Consider the following 15,979-nt stretch of genomic DNA (forward strand, 5'->3'; position numbering starts at 1 on the left):
AGGGTTTCCTGGGGGCCCACGAGGTAGGGGGGCACGCCCTAGGGGGGGCGCCCCCACCCTCATGAGAAGGGTGTGGCCCCCCTGGTCTTCATCTTTGGCGAGGATTTTTTATTGTTTTATCTAAGATGTTCCGTGGAGTTTCATGTCATTCCGAGAATATTTGTTTTCTGCACATAAAACAACACCATGGCAATTCTGCTGAAAACAGCATCAGTTCGGGTTAGTTCCATTCAAATCATACAAGTTAGAGTCCAAAACAAGGGCAAAGTGTTTGGAAAAGTAGATACGATGGAGACATATAAACTCCCCCAAGCTTAAACCCTTGCTTGTCCTCAAGCAATTCAGTTGACAAACTGAAAGAAAGAAAGAAAAACGTTTACAAACTCTGTTTTCTTTTGTTGTTGTAACTATGTCAAGCCAGCATTCAGGTTTTTAGCATAAATCATAACTAACCACATTTGCAATAATTCTCGGGTATCACAATTACTCATAACAATAGCATAATCAACTAGCAAGTCATAATAATAAATCTTGGATGACAACACTTTCTCAAAACAATCATAATATGATATAACAAGATGGTATCTCGCCAGCCCTTTCTAAGACCGCAAAACATAAATGCAGAGCACCTTTAAAGATCAAGGACTGACTAGACATTGTAATTCATGGTAAAAGATATCCAATCATAGTCATACCAAATATAAATTAACAGTGGTGAATGCAAATTACGTCTGTGCTCTCCAGCTAGTGCTTTTTAATAAGAGGGTGATGACTCAACATAAAAGTAAATGGATAGGCCCTTCACAGAGGGAAGCAGGGATTTGTAGAGGTGCCAGAGCTCGGTTTTGCAATAGAGATAAATTGTATTTTGAGCGGTATAATTTCATTGTCAATGTAACAACTAAGAAATGGCGATATCTTCCATGCTAAACACATTATAGGCGGTTCCCAAACAGAATGGTAAAGTTTATACTCCCCCTCCACCAGCAAGCATCAATCCATGGCTTGCTCGAAACAACGAGTGCCTCCAACATACATTAGGTCCCAAGGGGAGTTTTGTTTGCAATTAATTTTGATTTAGTTTGCATAGAGCATGGGACTGGGCATCCCGGTGACCAGCCATTTTATCGTGAGTGAGGAGCGGAGTCCACTCCTCTTGAGAATAACCTGCCTAACACGGAAGATAAGGACAACCTTTGTTGATACATTAGCTATTCGAGCATACAAAACAGAATGTTTATTTGAAGGTTTAGAGTTTGGCACATACAAATTTACTTGGAACGGCAGGTAGATACCGCATATAGGAAGGTATGGTGGACTCATCTGGAATAACTTTGGGGTTTAAGGGATTGGATGCACAAGCAGTATTCCCTCTTAGTACAAGTGAAGGCTAGCAAAAGACTGGGAAGCGACCAACTAGAGAGCGACAACAGCCATGTACATGCATTAAAATTAATAAACATTGGATGCAAGCATGAGTAGGATATAATCCACCATGAACATAAATATCGTGAAGGCTATGTTGATTTGTTTCAACTACATGCGTGAACATGTGCCAGGTCAAGTCACTTAAATCATTCAAAAGAGGATACCACCCCTTCATACCACATCATAATCATCTAAATAGCATGTTGGCATACAAGGTAAATCATTATAACTCATAGCTAATCAAGCATGGCACAAGCAACTATGATCTCTAATTGTCATTGCAAACATGTTTATTCATAATAAGCTGAATCAAGAACGAGGGACTCATCATATTTACAAAAACAAAAGAGGTCGAGTTCATACCAGCTTTTCTCATCTCAGTCAGTCCATCATATATCATCGTAATTGCCTTTCACTTGCACGACCGAACGGTGTGAATAATAATAAGAGTGCACGTGCATTGGACTAAGCTGGAATCTGCGAGCATTCAATAAACAGGATAAGACAAGGCAATATGGGCTCTTGGTTAAATCAACAATAATGCATATAAGAGCCATTTCAACAATTTAATTATGTTCTTCTCCCACCGACCCCCAAAGAAAAGAAAAGAAATAAACTATTTACACGGGAAAGCTCCCAACAAGCAAAAGAAGAACGGGAAATATTTTTGTGTTTTCTTTTTAATTATTACTACTACAGCAGAAAAATAAACTACCACTATTTTTTTGGTTTTTCTTAAGTTTTAACATACACACAAGAAGAAAACAGGAAAAAGAAAATAAACTAGCATGGATATTACAGTGAAAAAGTATGAGCACCGACATCTAGCAATGAGTGTGTGTGAGCATGAATGTAATGTCGGTGAGAAATACGTACTCCCCCAAGCTTAGGCTTTTGGCCTAAGTTGGTCTATGGCCACGGCTGGCCTGGCGGATATCCATAATAATAGTTGTTGGGGTCGTACTGTGATGAGGAAGAATAGTTGGGATCATACTGTGATGAAGAAGAAGACTCTGACTGCCACTGGCTGACAGTCATCTATGGATCCCAAGAATAAACAGATTGTCGTGGAGGCTCATCTTGTGGTTCCTGTTCCGGGGCTGGTGCAGGATTCTTGTAAGCTTGGACGGCAGCCCACGTAACGAGGTAGGTTCCTACAAAATTAAAAAAAGAAGGAGCAGGTAGGGTAATAGTCTCAGGATTATGTTTGTTAAAGAACAATTGATATTTAAGCTCTACTGCGCTATTCCTAACAATAAAATCATGTGCCACCATACTTTTATGATCTAGATAAACACGGGGCAACAGCTTTTCTTCCTTCTCAGCATGCCTAATAGGTATGTTAAAATGTGCAGCTAGGCGTGTGGCATAAACGCCTCCAAAGATGGGACCCTTAGTACGGTTCATACTTAACCGTCTAGCAATAATACCGTCCATACTAAATGTGTTATCACTGTATAAACCGTGGTGCAAATAATTATATCAGGGACACTAAGGTTTCCACTATTTCCGCATCCAATTAAACAACGACTAGCAAATAATGCAAAGTAACGTAAAACAGGAAAATGTGTGCTAGTGATTCGTGCATCGGAAACCTTTCTAGTTTCTCCTACAGTGATAGTATCAATGAACCCAGCCACATCATCATGATGTGGTTCTTCTGTCTTGCCCTCAAAAGGGATTAAACAAATCCGACAGAAATCATAAAGTGACATCTCCTTATGCTCATCATATAAATGAAACTCCACCGTAGGTGCCGAGTTCCTAGAATGAAAATGAAAGTTTTGCACAAAAGTATTTGTGAGTAAGAGATACTGATCGCATTGGTTGTGGAGGAAAGCGGTGAGGCCTGCATTGTGAGCCAATTCATGAAAATCTTCATAGATACCGGTTGCTCTCAAGAAATCTTTAGAAGGCCATTCACACACCCGAATCTCCGCGGTGCGCGGCAAATTATACTTAGGATTCGGTGCCTTTTCCTTAGAGCTTTGGCTCGACAAGCCCCTCAAAAATCTCCTCATTATTTTTCTGAAACAACCTGAAATTTTTAGTAACTTCAAACAAAAATGAACCAACATTAATAAAACTGATAGCAACTACTCTTACAAGTGCCTAGAGCCTATATCAAGCATTAGAACTACTTAGAACCATATAAATTTGACATGCAAGCTCAAGAACATGGTCACCTATGCAGCACAAATTTGCAAAGAATAAAACACTAGAACAAAAACTAATTGGACCAATGGAGGAGTCACATACCAAGGAACAATCTCCCCAAGCAGTTTTGTGAGAGGTGCTTTGAGCAAGGAGATCGAAAATCACAGCAAAAGTGGCTGGAACTCATGCTTGAGTTGGTTTTTCGGGTTTGTGTGAGATAGAGGAAGAAGATGGGTGCTGGGATAAGTGGAGGAGGGCCACCGTGGGCCCACGAGGCAGGGGGGCGCACCCTATAGGGGGGGCGCGCCCACCACCCTCGTGGCCAGGTGGCAGCTCCTCCCACGGTAATTTTTGCACAGTAAATCCTCAAATATTCCCGAAAAAATCATATTAAATTAGCATGGCATTCTGAGGACTTTTATTTTCGGGATATTTTTATATATTGCATAGATAAGCTAGGAAACAGTCTGAAAATACTATTTTTACTTTATTTAATATAAATAACAGAAAGTAGAAGTGGAGTACAGAAGGTTGTGCTTCTAGTTTCATCCATCTCATGCTCATAAAAAAGAATCCACTAACAAGGTTGATCAAGTCTTGTTAACAAACTCATTCCGATAATCATGAAACCAGAGAAATTTTGAATAACACCAAGTTACCTCAATGGGGATATGCACATCCCCTATAATAAGAATATCATATTTCTTCTTGGCAGTAGGAAGAGGAAATTCAAAACCTCCAAATATAATCGATGGAATTTTCCCAGTAGAATTGATACTATGAACTTGAGGTTGTTTCCTCGGAAAGTGTACCGTATGCTCATTACCATTAACATGAAAAGTGACATTGCCTTTGTTGCAATCAATAACAGCCCCTGCAGTATTAAGAAAAGGTCTTCCAAGAACAATAGACATACTATCATCCTCGGGAATATCAAGTATAACAAAGTCCGTTAAAATAGTAATGTTCGCAACCACAACAGGCACATCCTCACAAATACCAATAGGTATAGCAGTTGATTTATCAGCCATTTGCAACAATATTTCAGTAGGTGTCAACTTATTCAAGTCAAGTCTACGATATAAAGAGAGAGGCATAACACTAACACCGGCTCCAAGATCACATAAAGTAGTTTTGATATAATTCTTTTTAATGGAGCAAGGTATAGTTGGTACTCCGGGGTCTCCAGGTTTCTTTGGTATTCCACCCTTAAAAGTATAATTAGCAAGCATGGTGGAAATTCAGTTTCCGGTATCTTTCTTTTATTAGTAATGATATCCTTCATATATTTAGCATAAGGATTTGTTTTGAGCACATTAGTTAATCTCATACACAAAAAGATAGGCCTAATCATTTCAGCAAAGCGCTCAAAATCCTCGTCATCCTTTTTCTTGGATGGTTTCGGAGGAAAAGGCATGGGTTTCTGAACCCAAGCCTTTTTTTACCATGTTTCCTAGCAACAAAGTCTCTTTTATCATAACGTTGATTCTTTGATTGTGGGTTATCAAGATCAACAGTAGGTTCAATTTCTACATCATTATCATTACTAGGTTGAGCATCATTATGAACATCATCATTAATATTTTTACTAGGTTCATGTTCATTACCAGATTGTGTTTCAGCATCAGACATAGATATATCATTTGAATTATTAGGTGGTTCAGCAATAGGTTCAATAGAAGTTTGCACAGTTCTATCATTTTTCTTCTTCTTCTTTTTAGAAGAACTAGGAACATCAATATTATTTATTTGAGAATCTTGCTCCATTCTCTTAGGGTGGCCTTCAGGATACAAAGGTTCCTGAGTCATTCTACCAGTTCTAGTAGCCACTCTAATAGCATAATCATTTTTCTTACTATTCATTTCATTAAGCACTTCTTTTTGAGCCTTAAGTACTTGTTCTACTTAAGTGGTAACCATAAAAGCATGTTTGCTAACAAGTTTAAGTTCACCTCTAATATCAGCCATATAATCACCCAAGCGTCTAATCATATAAGCATTTTCTTTTAATTGTCTACCAAAATAAGCATTGAAGTCGTCTTGCTTATACATAAAGTTATCAAACTCATCCAAGCATTGACTAGCAATTTTAGTAGGAGGGACTTCAGCTTTATCATATCTATAGAGAGAATTTACCTTTACTACCTGTGTCGGGATATCGGGATAAGGAGGTTCTTCAGTAAATAAATAATTAAGATCATATGTTTCTTCAACAGGCGGTATATTAAGACCATGTATTTCTTCAATAGGAGGTAAATTCTTAATGTCTTCAGCTTTAATACCTTTTTCTTTCATAGATTTCTTTGCCTCTTGCATATCTTCGGGACTGAGAAATAGAATACCTCTCTTCTTTGGAGTTGGTTTTAGAATAGGCTCAGTAAGTGGAGCAGGAGCTGGCTCAGGAGGTGCCCAATTATTTTCATTTGTCAACATATTATTCAATAGAATTTCAGCTTCATCCGGTGTTCTTTCCCTGAAAAGAGAACCAGCACAACTATCCACGTAATCTCTAGAAGCATCAGTTAGTCCATTATAAAAGATATCAAGTATTTCAGGTTTCTTAAGAGGATGATAAGGCAAAGCATTAAGTAACTTGAGAAGCCTCCCCCAAGCTTGTGGGAGACTCTCTTCTTTAATTTGCACAAAGTTGTATATTTCCCTCAAAGCAGCTTGTTTCTTATGAGCAGGGAAATATTTAGTAGAGAAGTAATAAATCATATCCTGGGGACTACGCACACAACCAGGATCAAGAGAATTAAACCATATCTTAGCATCACCCTTTAATGAGAACGGAAATATTTTGAGTATATAAAAGTAACGCGATCTCTCATCATTAGTGAACAGGGCAGCTATATCATTTAATTTAGTAAGATGTGCCACAACAGTTTCAGATTCATAGCCATAAAACGGATCAGATTCAACCAAAGTAATTATATCAGGATCAACAGAGAATTCATAATCTTTATCAGGAACACATATAGGTGAAGTAGCAAAAGCAGGGTCGGGTTTCATTTTATCTCTAAGTGATTCTTTGTTCCATTTAATTAATAACCTCTTAAGCTCATATCTATCTCGGCAAGCTAAAATAGCGGCAGAAGATTCCATATAAAAAAGATAGCCCTCAGGAATAACAGGAATATTTTCATCATCACTATCATCATCGTATTCAGATTCAATAATTTCTTTTTCTCTAGCCCTAGCAATTTGTTCATCAAGAAATTCACTAAGGGGCACAGTAGTATCAGGCATAGAAGCAGTTTCATCATAAGTATCATGCATAGCAGAAGTGCCATCATCAATAACATGTGACATATCAGAAGGAATAGGAGAAGCAGATGCAGGTGTCGCAAACTTACTCATAACAGAAGGTGAATCAAGTGCAGAGCTAGATGGCAGTTCCCTACCTCCCCTCGTAGTTGAGGGATATATCTTGGTTTTTGGATCTCTCAAGTTCTTCATAGTGTCCAGCAGATATAAATCCCAAGTGACTCAAAGAATAGAGCTATGCTCCCCGGCAATGGCGCCAGAAATTTGTCTTGATAACCCACAAGTATATGGGATCGCAACAGCTTTCGAGGGTAGAGTATTCAACCCAAATTTATTGATTCGACACAAGGGGAGCCAAAGAATATTCTCAAGTATTAGCAGCTGAGTTGTCAATTCAACCACACCTGGAAACTTAGTATCTGCAGCAAAGTTTTTAGTAGCAAAGTAATATGATAGTGGTGGTAGCGGCAACAAAAGTAAAGACAGCAAAAGTAATGTTTTTGGTATTTTGTAGTGATTGTAACAGTAGCAGCGGAAAAGTAAATAAGCGTAAACCAGTATATGGAAAACTCGTAGGCACCAGATCAGTGATGGATAATTATGCCGGATGCGGTTCATCATGTAACGGCCATAACATAGGGTGACACAGAACTAGCTCCAATTCATCAATGTAATGTAGGCATGCATTCCGTATATAGTCATACGTGCTTATGGAAAAGAACTTGCATGACATCTTTTGTCCTACCCTCCCGTGGCAGCGGGGTCCTATTGGAAACTAAGGGATATTAAGGCCTCCTTTTAATAGAGAACCGGAACAAAGCATTAGCACATAGTGAATACATGAACTCCTCAAACAATGGTCATCATCGGGAGTGGTCCCGATTATTGTCACTTCAGGGTTGCTGGATCATAACACATAGTAGGTAACTATAGACTTGCAAGATAGGATCAAGAACTCACATATATTCATGAAAACATAATAGGTTCAGATCTGAAATCATGGCACTCGGGCCCTAATGACAAGCATTAAGCATAGCAAAGTCATAGCAACATCAATCTCAGAACATAGTGGATACTAGGGATCAAACCCTAACAAAACTAAATTGATTACATGATAAATCTCATCCAACCCATCACCGTCCAGCAAGCCTACGATGCAATTACTCACGCACGGCGGTGAGCATCATGAAATTGGTGATGGAGGATGGTTGATGATGACGACGGCGCGAATCCCCCTCTCCGGAGCCCCGAACGGACTCCAGATCAACCCTCCCGAGAGGTTTTAGGGCTTGGCGGCGGCTCCGTATCGTAAAACACGATGATTTCTTCTCCCTTATTTTTTTTCTCTCCAAAAGCAAATATATATAGTTGGAGTTGGCGTTGGAGGGTTTCCAAGGGGCCCACGAGGTAGGGGGCGCGCCCTAGGGGGGCGCGTGCCCCACCCTCGTGAGAAGGGTGTGGGCCCCCTGGTCTTCATCTTTGGCGAGGATTTTTTTATTGTTTTTTCTAAGATGTTCCGTGGAGTTTCAGGTCATTCCGAGAATATTTGTTTTCTACACATAAAACAACACCATGGCAATTCTGCTGAAAACATCGTCAGTCCGGGTTAGTTCCATTCAAATCATACAAGTTAGAGTCCAAAACAAGGGCAAAAGTGTTTGGAAAAGTAGATACGACGGAGACGTATCACTAATTTGTTAAGTTTGTGTGACTGGGGCGCCCACGATCTGTAAATAGGCAGTAACTTATTGGAACAAATACATCTTATATGTAGCAAGGAAGGTAGATAATGAACATATGTATGCTATCCATTATTTTATAGCCAATTTGGGAACATAAGGAACGAAATTCGAAGAGGGATTGCGTGGAAATATGCCTCACCATGATGGAAAGCAGTAACTAACAGGCTTCTTAATGCAAACCGGCCGGACCACAGGAGAGGCGAGGGTTACTGCATTGATATTGTCGGTGGAAACGACACCTATGGAATCATTGGTATCCCTTCTACGGTTGGCGGGCACGGGGTTGTGCAAAGAGCGGGTCTAGTAGCTAGCACAAAGATCGTTTACCCAGGTTCGGGCCGCAAGGATGCATAATACGCTAATCCTGCTTTGGTGTATATTCGAGTGTTCTTGAGCTTCCGAACTAGCTGCGGTGCATGTGTAGTCCAAAAGATCCGAATCCTTCTCCAGTATGCCTCGAGCCTCCTTTTATAGTCAAAAAGGGGTCGCCACAGTGGCACACAGGAGGTGGAAAGGTAAATAGTGTAGAAGCTTATCGCCTATCATTACGGGACAAGGCGCATTAAATGCACTCCTTAGGTGTCCCGTTGCTTTATAGGGGATGGCAACGAGGCCCATCCCGTCGGTCGTTGTTCCGCCATGCTCAGACACGCGTCCAGGCCAATGAGGCATGCAGCGCCACATAAGCTGGCAGGCTGCTGAGATGGCATGGTGGTAGGGTCTTCACGAAGATCTGCATGCCACCACGCAGGTGCTTGACTAGCTGGATTAGCATCCACGTACTGCCACGTGGGTACTAGCCTCATTTGGTGGGTTGGCCGCTGAGCTGGGGTAGTGACGGGGCGGCAAGGCCTTGTCGCGGTCCCGTGTATATCCCCGGCAAGGGTCTTTCCGGGGTCTTATGATCATCCTCGGCAAGAGTCTTGCCGAGCCATGCGAGTGTTTTCGGCAAGGAGCCTTGTCGGGGCCTCGGGGGCATCCTCGGCAAGGGGGCTTGCGATTGTCTTGTCTTCTGGTCAATGTCTAGTCTTGTGGGCTCTTTGTCTTCACAAAGATTTGTATGTCACCATGGATGTCGGTGTCAAAACCGGCGGATCTCGGGTATGGGGTCCCGAACTGTGCGTCTAGGCCGGATGGTAACAGGAGGCGAGGGACACGAAGTTTTACCCAGGTTCGGGCCCTCTCGATGGAGGTAAAACCCTACGCCCTGCTTGATTAATATTGATGATATGGGTAGTACAAGAGTAGATCTACCACGAGATCGAAGAGGCTAAACCCTAGAAGCTAGCCTATGGTATGATTGTTGATGTGTATGTTGTCCTACGGACTAAAACCCTCCGGTTTATATAGACACTGGATAGGGTTAGGGTTACATAGAGTCGGTTGCAATGGTAGGAGATCTACATATCCGTATCACCAAGCTTGCCTTCCACGCCAAGGAAAGTCCCTCCCGGACACGGGACGAAGTATTCAATCTTGTATCTTCATAGTCCAGGAGTCCTGCTGAAGGTATAGTCCGGCTATCCGAACACCCCCTAATCCAGGACTCCCTCAGTAGCCCCTGAACCAGGCTTCAATGACGACGAGTCCGGCGCGTAGATTTTCTTCGGCATTGCAAGGCGGGTTCCTCCTCCAAGTACTTCATAGAAGATTTTGAACACAAAGATAGTGTCCGGCTCTGCAAAATAAGTTTCCATATATTGCCATAGAGAGAATAATATTTACACCAATCTAATCTGCTGACGTATTCCATAGCGTGACACACCACGGCCAAGCCTTTATCCGAGTCGTTTCATTATCCCACCTCAGCGCGTTATGCGAGGCGGTTTCCTTGGCACGTCTTGTTAAAGCAGAGATCGTGTCCCCTTATCCTGGGATTCTCATCAATACGGGCGTGGGTAACCCAACCACGCCATTGATTACGCCGCTTGGAGATAAGCGAGTTTTACCAGGCTGGTGGGGACATGTAGTTGCGTCCATCCATATAAGGGGATAAGGATCCACCTTTTCACCTACGCCTTCTTCCTCCTTCGCCTATCCATTCTTGCGCACTCGAGCTCCAGCGCCCAAGTCCGCACTCCCCACCTCAACCTTCTCCAGCCATGTCCGGAGCGGGAGGCAAGTGGATGGTCTCCTCCGTCACGGAGGGACATATCAAAAAGCTGAGGAAGGCCAGATACCTGTCTAATGACATCGCGTACTGGCTCCCCGGAAAGGGGCAGCTCATCCCCACCCCTGGGCCCCATGAGAGGGTGGTGTTCCTCCCCCATTTCCTCCGCGGACTGGGCTTCCCTCTCCACCCATTTGTCCGGGGGCTCATGTTCTACTACGGCCTGGATTTCCACGATCTGGCCCCGAACTTCGTCCTCAACATCTCGGCATTTATCTTCGTGTGCGAGGCCTTCCTCCGCATCCGCCCCCACTTCGGCCTATGGCTCAATACTTTCAATGTCAAGCCGAAGGGGGTGTGCGGCAACCAGGAGGAGTGCGGAGGCGCCATGGTGGGAAAGATAGCCAATGTCCTATGGCTCGAGGGATCCTTTGCGGAGACCCTGAAGGGGTGGCAATCGGGGTGGTTTTACATCACCGAGCCGTGCGATGCCGAATGGGTCGCACCCCCCGAGTTCCGGTCCGGACCCCCTACACGGCTCACCTCCTGGAAGGAGACGGGCCTGTCTTGGGGTAAAAAGGAGAGCTGACCGGACTCCAAACATGCATCCAAACCCTGGCGGACAAGAAGCTCAAACTTGTCAATGTAGTCCAGGTTATGCTCATCCTCCTGATCCTCCCATGTCAACAACGGGCTTTCAACCTGTGGGAGTTCGACACGGCGCGGCACCAAACTCTGAGCAGGCTCTTCGACACGACATACGAAGATGCCTGGAAGGTGCTTTTCAAAGGCGCCGAGGCTCCCGCATCCGCTACCGAGGATCGCGGATTCAGTGCGCAGCGTCACGCTCTCGCGGTAAGCTGTTTTTTCTTTTACAGGATATCAGTTTTTCATAGTTTGACTCCATGCGGGATCTAAGCTCCCTTGCCTTTGACAGGATTGGCAGGTGACGTCCAAACAGATCAACTGTCCGGCTCCTTTGCCCGAAGGCCCAGCGGATGCTCGCTTGGCGAAGCTGCTGGTTCCGGCACCCTATGTGGTGCCGGAGAAGAAGGCCGCGAAAAAGGCCGCGGGGACTCGAAAGAGTGCCCGGTGCCAGGAGGTGTCGGATCCATCATCCAATGGTTCCGAGGCGCATTCCTCCCGTGAAGACGAGGAGGAAGAAGAGGAGAACTCTCCCCCTCCAGCGGGAGGAGAGAAGAAAAGGAAGTTCGCCCTCTCTGGGGAGGCCGGAGGGTCCAAGAAGGGGAAAACCCTTCCTCCGGACTACGCCACCAACGCCGACGGCGGAGAGGAGTGGCAGCCCAGGGCCAAGCCCCTGGCAAAATCATAAGTATCCGGATACCAGAGTAATTCATAGTATTCGTTTATTGCATAGCTTTCCCTTACGACTAATATGTTTATGAAGCCCACCCAAAGACCGGCTCGACGCGTCGTCGAGCGGCTCACTGGACTCGTCAGATGTGAACTCGCTTCTGACGGCTTCCTCCCCCCGCCCTACGGACGACACCGAAGTGTTGTCCCAACAGGTTCAAAGCCAGGAGGAGGTGGTCCTGGAGGCGTCGCAAGGCGACCTCCCGGACTCCAGGAGTAAAGGGGACGAAACCCCTCAGGGCTCCAAGTCCGGCTCTAGGCCGGACACCGCTCCGGAACCTTCAAAGGTTCCAGAGTCCGGCGGGGGACCTCCTTCCAAGAGGAGCAAGTCCACCGTGCCGGCGGCCCCCGTCCAACCAGAGGCACCAGACAATATGTTGGAGGCGCTCCAAGGCGCCTCCATCAACGAGGAGCACCGCACTATTATGAGTGCGGTGGTCCAGAAGGTTCAGTCCGCCAAGAGCGGACTGACTGAAGCTTGTACTAGCCTTTTGACAGGCTATGAGGTAAGTAAAGAATGTGTAAATAATAGTACCGCATAGACAGTAGCCCCTGATGCTCTGTTTGGCGTTCGGGAAGAAAAGCCGAATAGAGGATCAAATAGAATTCGCAGGAGTCTAACAAAAAATTAGTCAATATGCATATGCAGGCTTCCCTGCTTGCATCCGCCGCACTGACTGCGGAAGTGGACACACTAAAGCAGAACCTCGAGCGGTCCGAGCAAGAGCTCAGGTGTGCCAAGAGGCAGCTCGAGGACAATGAAGGTAAGAAATACCTTGTTTTTTAATATATACAAAAAGGTGCAATTGCAAAGAATGACAGGATTAGCGTGGCTATTGTAGGGGCCACGTCTGAAGTGGCGACCCTTAAGCAAGCGCTGGTCGAGGCCGAGAAGAGGGCGGCCTCGGAGCGCACCGAGCGGGAGAAGTATGAGGCCGAGGTTGGCAAGGTGCGGCGAGAGCTCCAGGATCTCATGGAAAAACATGAGAGTTTGGAGCTTGACTCAAAGACGCGAGCGTCCGAGCTCGCGGTCGCTATTGAAAATGCCAAGTCTACCAAGGCCGAATCCAAGAAGACCCTCCAAGAGTTGGATGAGCTGAAGAAGATAGCGGCGGGTAAGGCATTCTTTATGCAAAGCAAACACATAAACGTGAGTTACTTGTTACTTACCCAAATCCGGAGCTCTCCAGGAGCGTTCGTAGATCTTCCCCGGAGTGTGTCCGATGCCACCGCATTCTATCGAGCCGAGGAGGGCAGCTCAACAGAGAAGGTGTTCTGGTCTCAGTATGCTAAGGCCGGACACCCTATGCCCCTGAGCGACCAGCTGAAGCAACTGGTCGAGCTCCACAAGGCGGACGAACAGGCCATGAAGGGCCTCATTGTTCGGCTGTGGCCTAGAGGGGCTCTGTCTGGGAGCTATTTCGGGCTGGTGCGGCGGTTGGTGGAGACCTGTCCAAGGCTCAAAGTCATCAAGCGCTCCGTCTGCATTGAAGGTGCCTGTAGGGCCCTTTCCCGTGCTAAGGTGCACTGGGGCAAGCTGGATGCTGAGAAGCTGGTGAAGGATGGGCCATCGCCGGGGAAAGAGCATCGCAAGCCCGAGAATTACTATAAGGATGTTCTGAAGGGTGCTTGCCTTGTGGCGGATGAATGTTCTAGGGATGTAATTTTTGAGTGAAACTTGCTCGTTTTGTCCTGTGCGCTGAAAACATGTTTATATGCGCTAAGCAATGCTGTTGGAATTTGAAATATTACCTTCTGTGCGGCTGTTTATCAATTCTGAGAGATGGCGAGTCGTCGGCTTCTGCCCCCGTGCCGCTAGTGCTGGGGTGTTCGGGGATAAACCTGAGCGCTCTTTTTCCCATGTTTGGGTCCTTCGAGGGAGGCACTCAGCCCAACGAACAAGGCAATCGGACTATAATGCGCGAACACTCTCACTTAGCCATAGAATTCCATAATTTTAAATTTCGGCGAAGCCCCTGGTATTCGGAAGACCGAGTTCGGGGCGCTATCCACGCCTTGGCCGAACAGAGCCGGCTCCTCGCCCTAAGCGGCATAAGTCTTTAGGGACTCGAAAAACCTCTTGAACAGCGACCAGCTCTCGCTTCATCATGATAGTCAGTTTTAGCTTTCTCCACTGAGGTGCTCGACCCAGCTCAATTGGGGCACAATCGCAGTGGTTCTCCTAGTGCTACCTTAGCCGATATAGTAGAACGTAAGGCACCAAAACATAGGAGCCGGGAAAACCCAACTATTGACCCAAGACATGATTCGGAGCCGATGCATATAATGCTATAAGTTTGGGGCGCCGCACTTGTTAAAGTGTTCGGACTTCTCACACCATATTGAGGGGTACTAAAGCCCCTGGCGTATTTTGGCCGTACCAACGTGTACGGGTGCCACATGTCGTTAAGGAACATATATAAAGAAAAAGGGTAATGCAAAAATAGACGAAAGCTATGCATTGTTTATTAAAAAGGGTTGCGATCAAAGCAGAATGATACAAATAATGCGATAAGTGGAAGGTTGGACTAGTTAACATGTCCGTTCCAGGGGCAAGCTGCGGAATAGTATGCGGAACAGGTATACTGCTCGTGATAGAGACCACCTGGGAGTTCCGTACTGCGGCGTGGCTTGTCTGCTTCCCTGGTTCTTGCATCGTTTGTGCGGTAATTGAACTGCCGAATAGGCCTTCCGAAGGATGGAGTCCTGAAAGTAAGAGAAAATAAAAAAAATCGGCAGCCCCTAGTACGGTTTAAGCTGTATTTTTGGGCGTGCCGTGATGGTGCCCCTCCCTCTGTACCCATGGTATCTCTAGAGCGTAGTTATGTACGCGAAGTACTGGCGTCGCCTTTTTGCGAGGGTTGGGGTTGGGGCCGCATTGCTACGCCTGCTCGGATCGTGCCAGGAGGTCTTGTTGTAGGTTACTCCGGGCGCACTTGACGGTGTCCGGTCATTTAGTGGTCGGACTAGAGAACTGCCTGGAGAGGCTGCTTTGTACTTCCGCTGCAAGGGCCGCTGTGTGCTCCTCCGTTCGGAGGGAGCGTTCGGTGTTTCCATTGACCATAATTACTCCTCGAGGGCCTGGCATCTTGAGCTTAAGGTATGCGTAGTGCGGTACCAAATTGAACTTAGCGAATGCGGTTCGCCCGAGCAGTGCGTGATAACCACTATGAAACGGGAATATGTCGAACATTAACTCCTCGCTTCAGAAATTATCCGGAGATCCGAAGACCACTTCAAGTGTGACTAAACCTATACAGTTGGCCTCTACACCTGGTATTACGCCTTTAAAGGTCGTTTTGGTGGGCTTAATCCTCGAGGGATCTATGCCCATTTTCCGCACTGTATCCTGGTAAAGCAGGTTTAAGCTGCTGCCACCGTCCATAAGGACTCTAGTGAGATGAAATCCTTCAATAATTGGGTCTAGGAACAATGCGGCAAACCCGCCATGACGGATGCTAGTGGGATGGTCCCTTCGATCAAAGGTGATCGAGCAGGAGGACCATGGGTTGAACTTTGGGGCGACTGGCTCTACTGTGTATACGTCCCTTAACGCGCGCTTCCGCTCCCTTTTGGGGACATGGGTTGCGTATATCATGTTCACCGTCCGCACTTGTGGGGGAAAACCCTTCTGTCCACTGTTGTTCGGCGGCCGGGGCTCCTCGTCGTCATCCCTATGCAGCCCCTTGTCTTCATTTTAGGCGTTTAACTTGCCTGCCTTCTTGAACACCCAACAATCCCTGTTGGTGTGATTGCCCGGCTTTTCGGGGGTGCCATGTATCAGGCACAAGCGGTCGAGTATTCGGTCCAAACTGGACGGGCCCCTAGGATTCCTTTTGAATGGCTTTTTCCGCTGACCGGATTTAGAGCCTCTAAATCCGGCATTAAATGCCGTATCCTC

The sequence above is a fragment of the Triticum urartu genome, chromosome 4A (assembly GCF_056163025.1).
Source record: "Triticum urartu cultivar PI428250 chromosome 4A, HENAU_Tu73, whole genome shotgun sequence".
Taxonomy (NCBI): domain Eukaryota; kingdom Viridiplantae; phylum Streptophyta; class Magnoliopsida; order Poales; family Poaceae; genus Triticum; species Triticum urartu.